This window comes from Hyaena hyaena, unplaced genomic scaffold (genome assembly GCF_003009895.1).
Source record: "Hyaena hyaena isolate Hyena2069 unplaced genomic scaffold, ASM300989v1 scaffold_620, whole genome shotgun sequence".
In the NCBI taxonomy this organism is placed as follows: Eukaryota; Metazoa; Chordata; class Mammalia; order Carnivora; family Hyaenidae; genus Hyaena; species Hyaena hyaena.
This window is the reverse complement of record NW_024081254.1, coordinates 720,258-732,579: the sequence shown is the minus strand read 5'-3', so window position 1 is coordinate 732,579 and position 12,322 is coordinate 720,258. Positions and strand designations below refer to the sequence as shown.

The 12,322-nt window shown below is 40.3% G+C and overlaps 1 long non-coding RNA gene across 3 annotated transcripts; it reads right to left on the bottom strand.

Moving 5' to 3' along the window:
• Nucleotides 1–2,386: 2,386 nt before the first annotated feature.
• On the bottom strand, nucleotides 2,387–11,892 carry LOC120249022. Of its 3 annotated transcripts, none has more exons than XR_005532744.1 (5): nucleotides 11,697–11,892; nucleotides 7,032–7,219; nucleotides 6,480–6,616; nucleotides 4,027–4,095; nucleotides 2,387–2,635 (listed from the first exon to the last, which is right to left on the bottom strand). It is a non-coding gene; the product is annotated as an uncharacterized LOC120249022 (long non-coding RNA). The 3 variants fall into 3 exon arrangements; XR_005532746.1 differs by having other exon boundaries at nucleotides 7,032–7,164; XR_005532745.1 differs by lacking the exon at nucleotides 4,027–4,095.
• Nucleotides 11,893–12,322: the final 430 nt, after the last annotated feature.

Genomic DNA, 12,322 nt, shown 5'->3' with positions numbered 1-12,322 from the left:
ATTACCATAAATTAAGACGTAGGAGAGTAAATGTAAATAGTTTGCCTCATGGTTCCCTGGACTTGAAATTTTAGTGTTCTGAGTTCTAGTCTAGTTCCTCTCCTCATTCCTTCATCAATAATTGTTTTCTTAGAAAGGGTTAAAACAATTATTATATTTCTAATTGAATATTAGATGAATGACAGTTGCAAATTCTAAATGAGAAAACAATGAGAAATTGGGAAGTCATTGCAAGAGGCTCATTGAATCAATTAAGGGTGGAAAAAGGGCTTACATGGGCCAGAAACCTATCCATATAAGTAAAAGAGCCACTTATGAACTTATAAAATTGAGTGTGGGCGATATATTAGAGCATCCTCAAATGAAAAATAATGTGTTGCTTCTATAGAAAATAGTATGCAATATAAAAACACATTTTATCTACATAGAGGCATTCAAACTTGAAAAAAGAACTTTATTATTTTTATGAATTAGTCAAGGCATGCTAATTGTTTAAAAAAATACCCCCAAATCTTAGTATTTTAATATAACATAAACTTGTATCTTATTGATTCAAACTCCAGCACAGTTGTTGATTTGCTCCTCGAAGTGGTGACTCAGGGATCTGTTCTCTGCTGTAACGGAAGAAGATGGCTCCTCTATCTTGACACATTGCTTCAAGGTCACTCTATCACTCTGAAGCCAGCATACTGTGGGCAGAATGAGCGTGTGAAAGAAGACACGTGTGTACATACACACCCACGCACACACATTCTTAACTGCCTTGGTTTGGAAGTGACACATACCTTCTGCTCATATCTCATTGGTCCGAATTAATCATATGGCCCGCGCCCACATCTATGGAGACTGGAAAATGTAATTTGGCTCTGTGCTCAGGAAGAGAAAATGAATTTGTTACTCATCTAGTCAGTCTCTGTGATAACACTGGTTCAGAAATTGTGCCAGTAAAGATGAAAATAATTTTGTTCATTACATTATATAAGATGAATTGATTAAAGTGAAATACATATGCATACACTTTGCTCTTAGCATAGTGAAGCAAAATGCGAGGTGTATTACTTAAGCTACTTTTTTCAAGATTTGCCTTCATAAACTACATTCCAACGTCTCAAAATGGATATGAAAGAAATCTTTTCTTCTCAGAAAATATTTTATGCATCATCATGGAATGCGGGCAACCTAATCTCCACCTGAAAGTTGCCAAAATATGTGGACCAAAAAATAACAGATCAGTCACCACAATTTTGTGAGATTGTAAATGTTTCACCTTGGATTCAGTTGTATCATTATTTCTTAAGCATGGATATATAGTTGGCTAAACTACACAGTGAAGAAACAGCAACTCATGACAAAATCATGGTATATTCAGACTAAAAATAAAGTGTGAAACAATATTTTCTAAGAACAAAGTCACCCCAGGTAAATGAAATTCGGAAAAATAAAGTTGAGAGTTTAGCAGATATTGTAATGAAGGACTCACTCAGTTCCATGGGAAGCATTTGCCACTTGTTCTCATCTTCAGCAAAATTTGAGTTATAATGTCAACTCAAGACTCTTGAGTTCTGATTAACCATATGTGCCTTGTGAATTGGAGAGTGATTTAGCAAATTCAGGGTTCACAAATATTGTGGGATCTACTACTGTGCTCTTTTGGGTTATAAGTCTGAAAGAAAGTTGCTGCCTAGAAATATGAGCTGTGTGTAATTACTCCCACCTGCTGGGTAAAATCTTTATTACATGAACATTAAACTTCACTCCCAGGGTGGGGTGTGAAGAAATGGAATATGACCCAACTACATCACAGGGCTTGTAAACGTGATCCTTGCTCCAAGGTGGCTGTTGCCCTTCCCTACCAACTTCCAAATGTGCATAACTCAGTCGAAAATTCAAGGTAACACTTAGCCTATGAACAAAAGGAAATGTACTTGCCCCCCCAAAGAAAAGCAAATGGAGAGAAACTTGGAGGGACGTTTGGAACCACCATATTTATTCAATAGGTGGTTCAGCTGTAAAGACAGTGAGACAGTAAGGAGACTTTTCTGGCTGAATGGTCCTCAGCTCTGGCTCTCAGCCTGTGAACTCAAATAACAGGAACTTGTCCTCGGGCACTGAGTACACAGCATGTGCTCTCCCTAGACCATCTTGGTGTTTGTGGGAGCACTGAGCTTGGAAACAGAGGAGCTTCCACATCTCAGGGGTACACTGTTGAGTAAAAGATTGTGGGAACCCACAATACTGCAATTGTTGAGCTGGGTATCAAAGTGTGAACATACTTTCATTTTGTTTCTGAGTGGTAGGCAGTTTTCTGTGGACATAAAATCTACCACACACACACACACACACACACACACACACACACACACACACACAAAACCCCACAGCAACATATAAGCATCCATTATATTGATAACTCCTATGATCCTTGGCAGGAGGTGCAAGAAGTTGGGGGAAAGGCGTAGGAGCAAAAATCGTTTGGGTTTCATTTTCTTCTTTGCTCACCACCCCCTATCACCACCAGCAGTTCAGGAAGGAGAGTTTAACGTGATCTTAATCTTCTGTCCACAAGAACAGGGTCACAGCCCTTCATTGATATCTGAAGTATATATCTACTCCTTCTTCACTGATTTCTTTGGTCCTGAAATAAAACAGACATAGTTAGCAAAGGTAAAGACGCTACTATGCCAACAATATATTTGTTTTAGGGTTCTTGGCCCTTGAATTTCTTTGACTATTGTCTGATTGACAAAACTGTACTGGATCCTTTTATGATAAGAAGTTGGTTAATATCAGGCTTGGTTTTCTGTCCTTCAACTGAAGTAAAGAACAGTAAACCAGGGGCAGCATAGAATTCATGTACCGTTGGCTTCTAGAGCTAGCAGTGGTGATTGGGTGTGGGTGTGGGTGTGCGCGTGTGCACCACACGCATCTGATTCCTTTCTTCTTTTCCTTCTTCTTTTTATCTTCTCACTTTATGGCCCCCTTCACTCCTTATTCTTTCTTCACCCTTTGTGTTCCATTGCCCTCATGTCTTCTTTCTCATTTCCATATTCTATTCCCTTTTTTCTCCCCTCTCTTAATCTGACCTCAAGTCATGTTATCAGCTATAAGCACCACAGAAAATGGTAATTTCATTGTCTCTGTTTAAAACAAAAAATCTCAACCAAAAGAAAGGCTGAATATATCTCACTTCAGTATCTGTCTTTGAATTTGGAGGGCTTCCTGTGAAGGAGGTTATCTTCTGAAACTCCTTAGATCTTGCTGTCTTCATGAAGCATACTGACCAATAAGCTGCTTCCTGACATGAACTTGAATATCGGGGTTGACTTTTGCTCCTAGCTGTTCCAGCCAGTGAAAGCAGACACTCTAGGCCAGTGTTCCTCAGATAGTTACATTTTATGAGACAGTAAAATCTCCAGAAGAAAAATGAAGATAGGTTGCCTGTTATTTAAATTTTAACAGGCAAAACACACTTTAAAAATGATTCCATTGTCACCATTATTTCATTAAAAGGAATATTTTAAAAAAGATGCTCTTAATAAGTTGAATAAATTTAGCTAATGAAAAACTTATTACTCTGCCTTTATTTTCCCATTTTACCAAAGACTGGATATGGATAGCCACCAGCAATGATACAACATTGGGGCCTTAAGTCCAATAAAATTGCTCTTTTTCCCATACAAATGGTTAATGCCTTGGGGCTGATTATTCTCCCTTTCAGGGGCTTTTATTTATATCCTGTTGCCTTTATATTGAGGATCACTATTTCATCCTTAGAGTTACAATGTCCCTAAAGTTCTGGTGGTAAATTCTTAGCCCCAGTGTCTAAATGGAAGCACTAAGAAATAAAATGAAATGAATTTAACCTAACAGGAAAGCTAGTAAATGGGTCAGCTTTATTCCAATATTTTTTCCCCTTGTTCAAAGCAGTGTGGAAGGAGCTGAAGGCCTGGAGGGTGGACAGTGGAGGAGAGGGGTCAGTGGGGAGGATGTATGTTGAGGAACCCAAAGAGACGAAATGACCCTTACTATTGAGCAGATTGCAGTCTCCTCAGACAGACATGTACCCAGTTCATAGAAGACAGACAGTAGTAACTACTGAATAGAGAAATAAGAAAGATACTGTTGAAGGACAGAGGGAAGAATAATCCATTTCAGAATAATCAAGGAAGAGATCACAGTAGTATTGTGTGTAATTATGTGTTTATGTGATTACATGGTAATTGTTTTGCTTCACAGATACAGTAGAAGATCTATGAGAGTGCCCCATCAGATATGCGAACCTGTATATCTCAGTCCTTGGCATAGTGCCTATACTAGTACATAACCTAAAATATTTCCTGAATGATGCAATGAGTGCCTATGGTGGTAAGTGCTATGAAAGATATCAAGAAATTGAAGTTTCAAGCGTTGCCCTTAAAGCATCTGCAAGCAGATAGGTTTCCAGACAAGGCAGATGTGTTCAGTCAGCTCATTGCTTGTGTACAAGATCACCAGTGGTCATATTGACTTACTTATTTCATTCTGAAATGGAATAATTTTATCCCCACTCTGCTTTCCTTAGGCATGGGTTTTGATGCCATATTTATCAAGACATCTACTTGGAAGTGGATGTCGTGCTGTGAAGAACCATTACAGAAAAAAGTTATAACCACTTGCCAAGTAATGACTTATGTTGGGCAGTTGCTTAAAAGGCTGGTTTGATTCATTTTATTTGCTATACTCTTGTACTGCCTAAGGAAGGGGGGAGAGAGGGATGGCAATCCTTTTTTTTTCTTTTTTCTTTTTCTTTTTTTTTTTTTTTTTAGCCAGTAATTATTTGCAGAGGTCTGTGGGCAAAATACTCAGCTCACACCATAGGAACATAATCCTATATTAGAAAGTGGCTGTGGTGATATTTATACATCTTCAGATTGTGGTTTGCCAGTTGAAATGCAGACAGGCAGAAATGGCCTCATTGTCATTCCTTGTTTTTGTAATATTATCCTTGGCTCAACGGATTCATTTTTTTCCCCTTCTTCTACTGTCAACACTGCTTTAGCAGTGAGTTATATTATCCGGTGACATCAGAGAAAGCAAAGTTACATGTGTCAGCTTGGCAGGAATCATCGACTTGCAGCAAATTTGTGACAAGTGCATTTCTCTGCCATTTTCACCTTGAGTAATGAAGTCTCCACATGTTGAGGAGACACCATAGGGCTTCCCTTAATGGTAACAGTGCTAAGAAGACAGTGATCTTTGAGTAATCCTTCTGTCTGAACAGTGGGAAGGTATCCCCAGCGTTGATTGCCTGTATCTATAGGTAATGGAGGCTTAACGGGCATTAAAGTCATAGCCAGTTTCAGACCCATTAAGTTTAATGGTTTGTGTAATGATAGGCTGCAATTGACAAAATAACCAAAAGAACAATTCGTGAACTATTTATGGATGAATACCTGTACCGTTCACAATGGACATTAAACTACGGCTGGTTTCATTGCAAGGCAGACTTTCCCCTCTTTATTTTCCATTTAGGTCTATATGCAGCCCACATGGTATGATAAAAACTATATCTCTGGGGAAAGGTTGAACCTTTTAAGCTAATGAATTTGAACTTTTGAGTGTTTTCTGTTATTTTTAAAATCAGTGGTGATACATGGGGAGCTAATAAATTAACTTAGATGTAAGTCATATAGTGTAAGTTAAAGTCAAAATCCAGCTGGGGAAAGCCAGATATGCACATTAAAATAGCAGCCTTTGCCCCCATCCCTTGATGACCCATGAAAAGTAGAAAATTTGAGGTAAAATGCCAACTCATGTACATCAGCCTTTAAGTGCCATGAGATTAAGAATTGTCATCTGTTTGGGGTACCGGGGTGGGCGTCCATCTGACTCTTGGTATTGGCTTAGATCATGAGGTCGAGGTTAGTGAGATCAAGCCCTGTGTTGGGTTCTATGATGACAGAGTGAGTGCAGCCTGTTTGGGATTCTCTCTCTCCATCTCTCTCTGCCCCTCCACCATGCTTGTGTGTGTGCTCTCTCTCTCTCTCTCTCTCTAGAACACAAATAAACATTTAGAAAGAATTATCATCTTTTTTATTTGGTCCTGTATCCTCAGCATCTAGAAGAATGGCCAGCATATAACAGGCACTCAACATATATTGAACTTAAGTGGTTGATAAATATATAACTCATCTTGAGTGAGAGAGTTTTGTTTCATTTCTTCCTTTCAGAAAAGAGGTAAGAAAATTATCTCTACCAAAGAATTCAGCATGGATTAGTATTCTTCCCAGATCTACCTTTCTTCACAAAAATCTTTTCCTCTTTTCCTGAGAGCAAACCACAGTTTGTGGCTGTTGCCATCAATGAAAGGTTTGGGATATGATAAAATGTAGAAAATGGCTAAGTAGGAGAGTACATGCTTTATAAAGTGGAATTTAAAATAATAGCTATCAACAGCAGAATTTTGTAGGAAGCACATGCTGGGAAAATATAAACCCCACCTTAGTGATGGCATCTGGTACAAATTGAGAAATGAATTGGATGATAAAACAGAGTGTGTCTTCAGCAGCCCTTAAGATCGAACCACGAATGATAAGCATGGATCTTCAGAGCTGCTACCTTCCTCTTTTGGAAACAGCTACAATCAGTAGGGGAATGAAAAAGAAAATGGCTTTATTATCTATGAGGAACTTGTCCCTCCCTCCAGATATCCAACTCTCCAAACATGCATTTTAATATAGCTTGGGAGTTCTTTTAATCTAATAATTCCATTTAGAGCAAAATGTACCCCCCACCCACATCCCACATTATTACATTGCTGATTTCTCATCATTCAGACAAATTCAATAATCTAACAGGTAACTCAACTGAAAGAAGAGTCATAGCCAGTGATGTGCTGGCATTATGGAGGGTTTAAAAAAAAGTGGAGATTATAAGAATCTTGGGAGAAGCAGATCTAAAATAGGAAGTTAATCCCAGTGACTGGTGAATGCTCCAGGAAAATGGCATGAGTTCAAGAAATTCAACTCAACAAAAATTTATTGAGCACCTACTGTGTGTCAGGCACTAGGATATGTCACTGAATAGCACCATCCTCCTCTTTGTTTCCTGGTACTTCTGTTCCAACATCTGGTAAGCGTGTTCCAAACAGCATTTCAATTTGCATTGGGCTGGAACCATGAGGCTCTGCAGGAGTGTTTAGTTTTGATTAAATTTATACCATTCCTTTGGAAATCTAGAGCTGGAATAAACATGGAAGTGAGGGGCCTGTTGCCTAAGTCCAGTTGCTAGTTGAATTTAGCTTTCTGCTATGAAAGCCAAGAACCCAACTTTCGTCTGTGTCCTGAGAGACTTTCTACAAAGAGAATATATTTTGGCAATTACCCAAGAATTTAAGTTCTTGGAAAATGAAATGTTTTAAACACGAAATCCATGAAGAGAAAATTTTAAATCAAAGGGTCCTCCTTTCTGAAGGAACAGGAAAACAGCTGGCTTCCCACTTCACCTCGTTCATATTTTGGTTCAGATGTTACCTTTTCAGCAGGGCTTTCCTTTACCCACCACCTTTACCCCCCAACCTCTCTCTACTCCTGGCATCTCTCAACTCCCCCCCTCTTCTCTGTCTAGCTTATACCATCGGCCATATTATAAATGTCCTTATTTATTTATTTGCTATCTGTCTCTTTACTCTGGAATGTAAGCTCCGTGGGGCCAGGGACTTTTTCATAGTTGTCCCAGGGCGTAGGTTAGAAGCCAGCTCTGGCTGAGAGGCCTGAGAGACATGCCCTTTATTGGACCCATGATCACTAGTACTTCTTGCCATCATTCCTGTCACCACAGAGTTTAAGACTCTCTGTGGCCACTGCTGGTATCATTGTCACAGATGTCTTTAGGTTCCTAAAATGGGTAAATTAGATGTTAGGGCTAATTAATACATCACACATCTACCTAAAAGAGGGCATCTCAGGTCAATACCCACAACTTGATAGACTCAGGCTCTGAGTCACAAGAACAAGCAATGTGTAATCGTGTTAATACATCCTGCCTTCTCCATCTGTAGATGCTGTTACGTGGTCTTCTCCAGATACCAATTCATGGTAAATTGGTTTTCATAAATGCTTCTGTGATTCTTGTTCTTATAACCATCACTGAAGAAAGTTTGAAAGTCTACGGTGATGACACATGGAAGCATTTGAGATGTGTGAGGGTAAATGCATGGCAATTTGAGATTAGAGCCCAAACAGCCACATAAAAATAAATGCTCATGTTGATAACAACTGTTAGAGATTCACAAGGGCCAAGAATTTGGGGGCTGAGTTTCTGGAAGTTGATGGTTTGGTGACGAGTTTTCTGATGCCGATTAGTGGGAATTAAGTGCATGTAGGTAAGAAAGTGGTGGAAATTGAAGAGTCACTTTTAGTTATCAACGTGGAGGGATAGAACACAGTCGAAAGTTGGTAACTGATTACACCCCATATCATTCTAACTAAAGGATTATTTTCTGGTCCGAATATGAACCTAGGAATAAGTTGTTTTTCCTCTAAACACACACAAAACACAAACTGAGTAATACTAAAGCAAACTAGAGTGATTTCTTTTTTCCCTGTTATTGGTTGTATTGTGTCCCCTGAAAAAGATATGTTGAAGTCTTATATCAGTGCCATTGAAGAGAACCTTATTTGGAAATAGGGTCATTGCAGGGGGATTAGTTAAGATGAGGATCATACTGGAGTAGGGTGGGCCCTTAATCCACTGTGAGTGCTAACCTTATGAGAAGGGCGGAGATGGTGTGAATACACAGACACACAAAACCACCACCAAAGAAGATAGAGACAGAGCTTGGAGTGATGCATCTATACGCCAGAGTGCCTGGGACTTCCAAAATCTGGAAGAGGCCAGAAAGAGCATCCTCTAGAGATTCCTGAGGGAACATGGACCCTGCACTGGCACTTTCATTTCAAATGTGAAACCCCCCAAACTGTTAGATAGTAAATTTCTTTCATTTTAAGAAATGAAACTCCCTCAGAGGGAGTCTATATCTCCCTCTCTGTCTGACTCTCCCCTGCTCATGCTGTCTCTCTCTCTCTCCCCTAGAAAAAAATAAAAATTAAAAATAATGTTTTATTTATTTCTGAGAGAGAGAGAAGCAGTGTGAGCAGGAGAGGGTCAGAGAGAGAGGAGGACACAGAATCTGAAACAGGCTCCAGGCTCTAAGCTAGCTGTCGGCACAAAGCCCGACGTGGGGCTTGAACCCACAAAACTGTGAGATCATGACCTAAGCCAAAGTCGGACGCTTAACCGACTGAGCCACCCAGGCGCCCCACGAATACACTTTTTTAGGCCCAGGTGGGGAAGACAAAGGAGAACCCACAAATCAAAAATTGGAATAAAAAGCTATAAGTTCTCACCACTTGAAGTGAGAGGTGTGTGTCTGGAAGCCTGTAGGGTGCTCTGTCTTGTCTGGTGAAGCGAGAAATAGCTAGTTTGTCTCTGCAGGTGAAATCATGGCAGCCAAGACCCAGTGTCTGTGCTAGTGCCTCTTGCTTCCCAGGTACCGAGTCATGAGGTCGGCTTCATTCACAGGGCCACTTGGGATTAGTCTTGGCTCTAGAGAAGCTGTCAAAACTGACCACAAAATTTAAAGTGCACTGATAAGAGCCAGTGCCTCTTATTTTTTAAACAGGACACTGATGCCTAAAGAATCAGCCAGTGCGTTTCATCAAGTTGCATCAGCTAGTTTTATATTTGACATCTATAGGTATTAGTTACTTTAGGGGTTGCATTATGGCCGAATAAGGTTTCCTTAAGGATAGAAATGATTTGAGATATCTAGCCCCCTACAGTAATTGGCCTGGGGATACTTACTAACCCACCTGTGGCTTCTAGACAACTTGTGTTTTTACTGTTCCCACAGATCTTCCCCTGCTTCCCTATCAGTGGTAACCAGAGCAGGCTGGGGACTGTTTCCCCATGTCTGTGATCCACGCTCCTCACATTTACCCCTACATGGTCCCTTCCACTCTTGAGTACTCTTGCCAGTCAGTGGATTTTCTTTGCCTCCTTGTGTGAGTAGAATTTTATGGGTGTAAAGGTTATCCAAACTTTGGGTTTTGTTTTAATTTTTGTTTTTGTTTTTGACATTTTTAGGGAGTTTAGGGAGAAAAAAAATGAAATGCTTTATGAAGTAAAATTTAAAAAAGAAATCCAGTTGTTTAGCAAAAAAGGATTTTGTTGCTTCAGGTAAGTGGTAGAATAGGCTACCTGTGTGAATCAGGAGGCATCAGTTCAAATGTAGTGATTATGCACATAGCAAAATTGTGACATTTAATTTGGCATTTTAACAGAAGCATAGATGTAGAAATATTATCTGGAAAGCATTAGTATCTATCAATATTAGTTATTTTAAAGAGCACACCTCATCACACGCCTATCTTATTCATCTCTGCATCTAGCAGATATTTACTGAGTGTCTGTGAGGTGCTTTAATAGGAGCTGGAAAGACACTGAACATGACGACACCATCCCTGGCTTCCGGGGCCTTATCAAGCAGAGACACAGGTACACAGGTGACACAAGAGTGTCTCGCTCAGAGCTGCTGCGGAAGGGCTCTCTGGAATTGTAAATGAGGAGGGAGGTGTATTTTTCAGGGGAAGAGGACAGGAAAGGGGAGGGAGAGAAGGCTATAGGAAAAGAAATAGCATGTTAGAAGGCTCACATTGCCACGAGCCTGCACAGAGCCACAGGTAATTTGGTCAGATGGTTGCTTAGATTGAGAGGGAAGGGGTGGTGAGAAATGAAGCTAGAAATAGAGTCAGAGGTCATATTAAAGATCTTGTGTCTTAGATTAAGGAACTTCTATTTCATTCTGAGGACCAGTGGTTAAGGGGGAACGCTCTGGCCTGTGTGTGGAGAAGAGGCTGTCGTGGACAAGGTCAGAGTCAGAAAAGCGTGTAGGAGGCTGCTGCAGTACTCTGGGTGAGCCCTAGGTGGCAGCAGCACTGGCAGTTAGGAGTGGAGGTAAATCTAGAAGTTCAAATACATTCAGAGGTAGGATAGGACTTGGTGGTTTATCAAGTTTAGAGGTAGACAGGAAGGAGGAGTCGAGGATGCCTTACACATGAAATATACAGAACTTCCTTCTATTTCAGAAGAAAATATCGCTGTCCTAGAACATGACAGAAATCGCCGAACATAAGAAAACAATCAAGCTAAGCTCTCAGTTCTCGGTGACATATGGAAGAATTGTATGCTCGTCTCACATTTCAAGTAGAGGTGCACTTTCAGTTTCTGAAGATTCAATTTATAACTAAGTTAGGATTTCAGACCCAGTACTCAGTGACGGTTTCAGCGCAGGGTGGAGGGAACCAGGGAGGGCTGGAGGAATGAGCCTTTTCAGGTGTCCTCCACAGCCTCATGTTCAGTTTCCAAGGTGTCACAGTCAAAGAGACAGGCTGAGGGCTCACCTCCAGGAAAGTTTTCTTCACTGCTCCCTTCGGTGCCAAAGCAGAAAGTGAAAATGCCTTAGGGCCCTGGTAACAACTCACCTACTGAGTTTATCAGCCTGTTTCAGTCTGAGTTTACCCCTAGGGAAACAGAAGGTAAATATCTCGCAGGAAATCACCATTTGTTTCCACCACGGAAGAGCTTCTTATGCTCCTACTTACTTGAGAAAAGTGAGAAACTTTCTCAGGTAGTAACTGCTACATCAAATTGCTTACCCAGCTGAGAAACTTGGGAACTTTTGCCAGGACACTTTTCTGGAAGTTAATATACCCATAGAGTTCATCCAGCTTCCGAGCCAACCATGTACATGCCCTGCCTCATTCTTCCCACTGGTCTTTATACTTAAAAGATAGTGCTGGGAACATAGGAAGCTACAAGTGCATTAAAATACCATATTGTTGAGGCACTTGGGTGGCTCAGTCTGTTGAGACTGTTGAGTCTGTTATAATTCTGATTGAGGCTGAGGTCATAATCCCAGGGTTGTGAGATAGAGCCCCACATTCAGCTCAATGCTGAGCGTGGAACCTGCTTAAGATTCTCTCTCCTTCTGCCCCTCGCTCCCTACTCATGCGCACTCTCTCTCTCTCTTTCTCTTTAAAATAAAATAAAAGTAAAATAAAATACCATGTTATTTAGTATTCAGTAACTTGGCAAAATATCTAAAAGCTGTAAGCTACTTGCTTCCATTTTCTGCATATTCCTTATGGACCCTTTTATCTTGGATGGACCTTTCAATATCACACTATGTTAGAACATGTAGTTTATTACCAAATTCCAGCTGCACAGACTGCCTTGCATATTGAGGAGTATTTGTACTTGTTAGTCAAGACCATGTCCATTC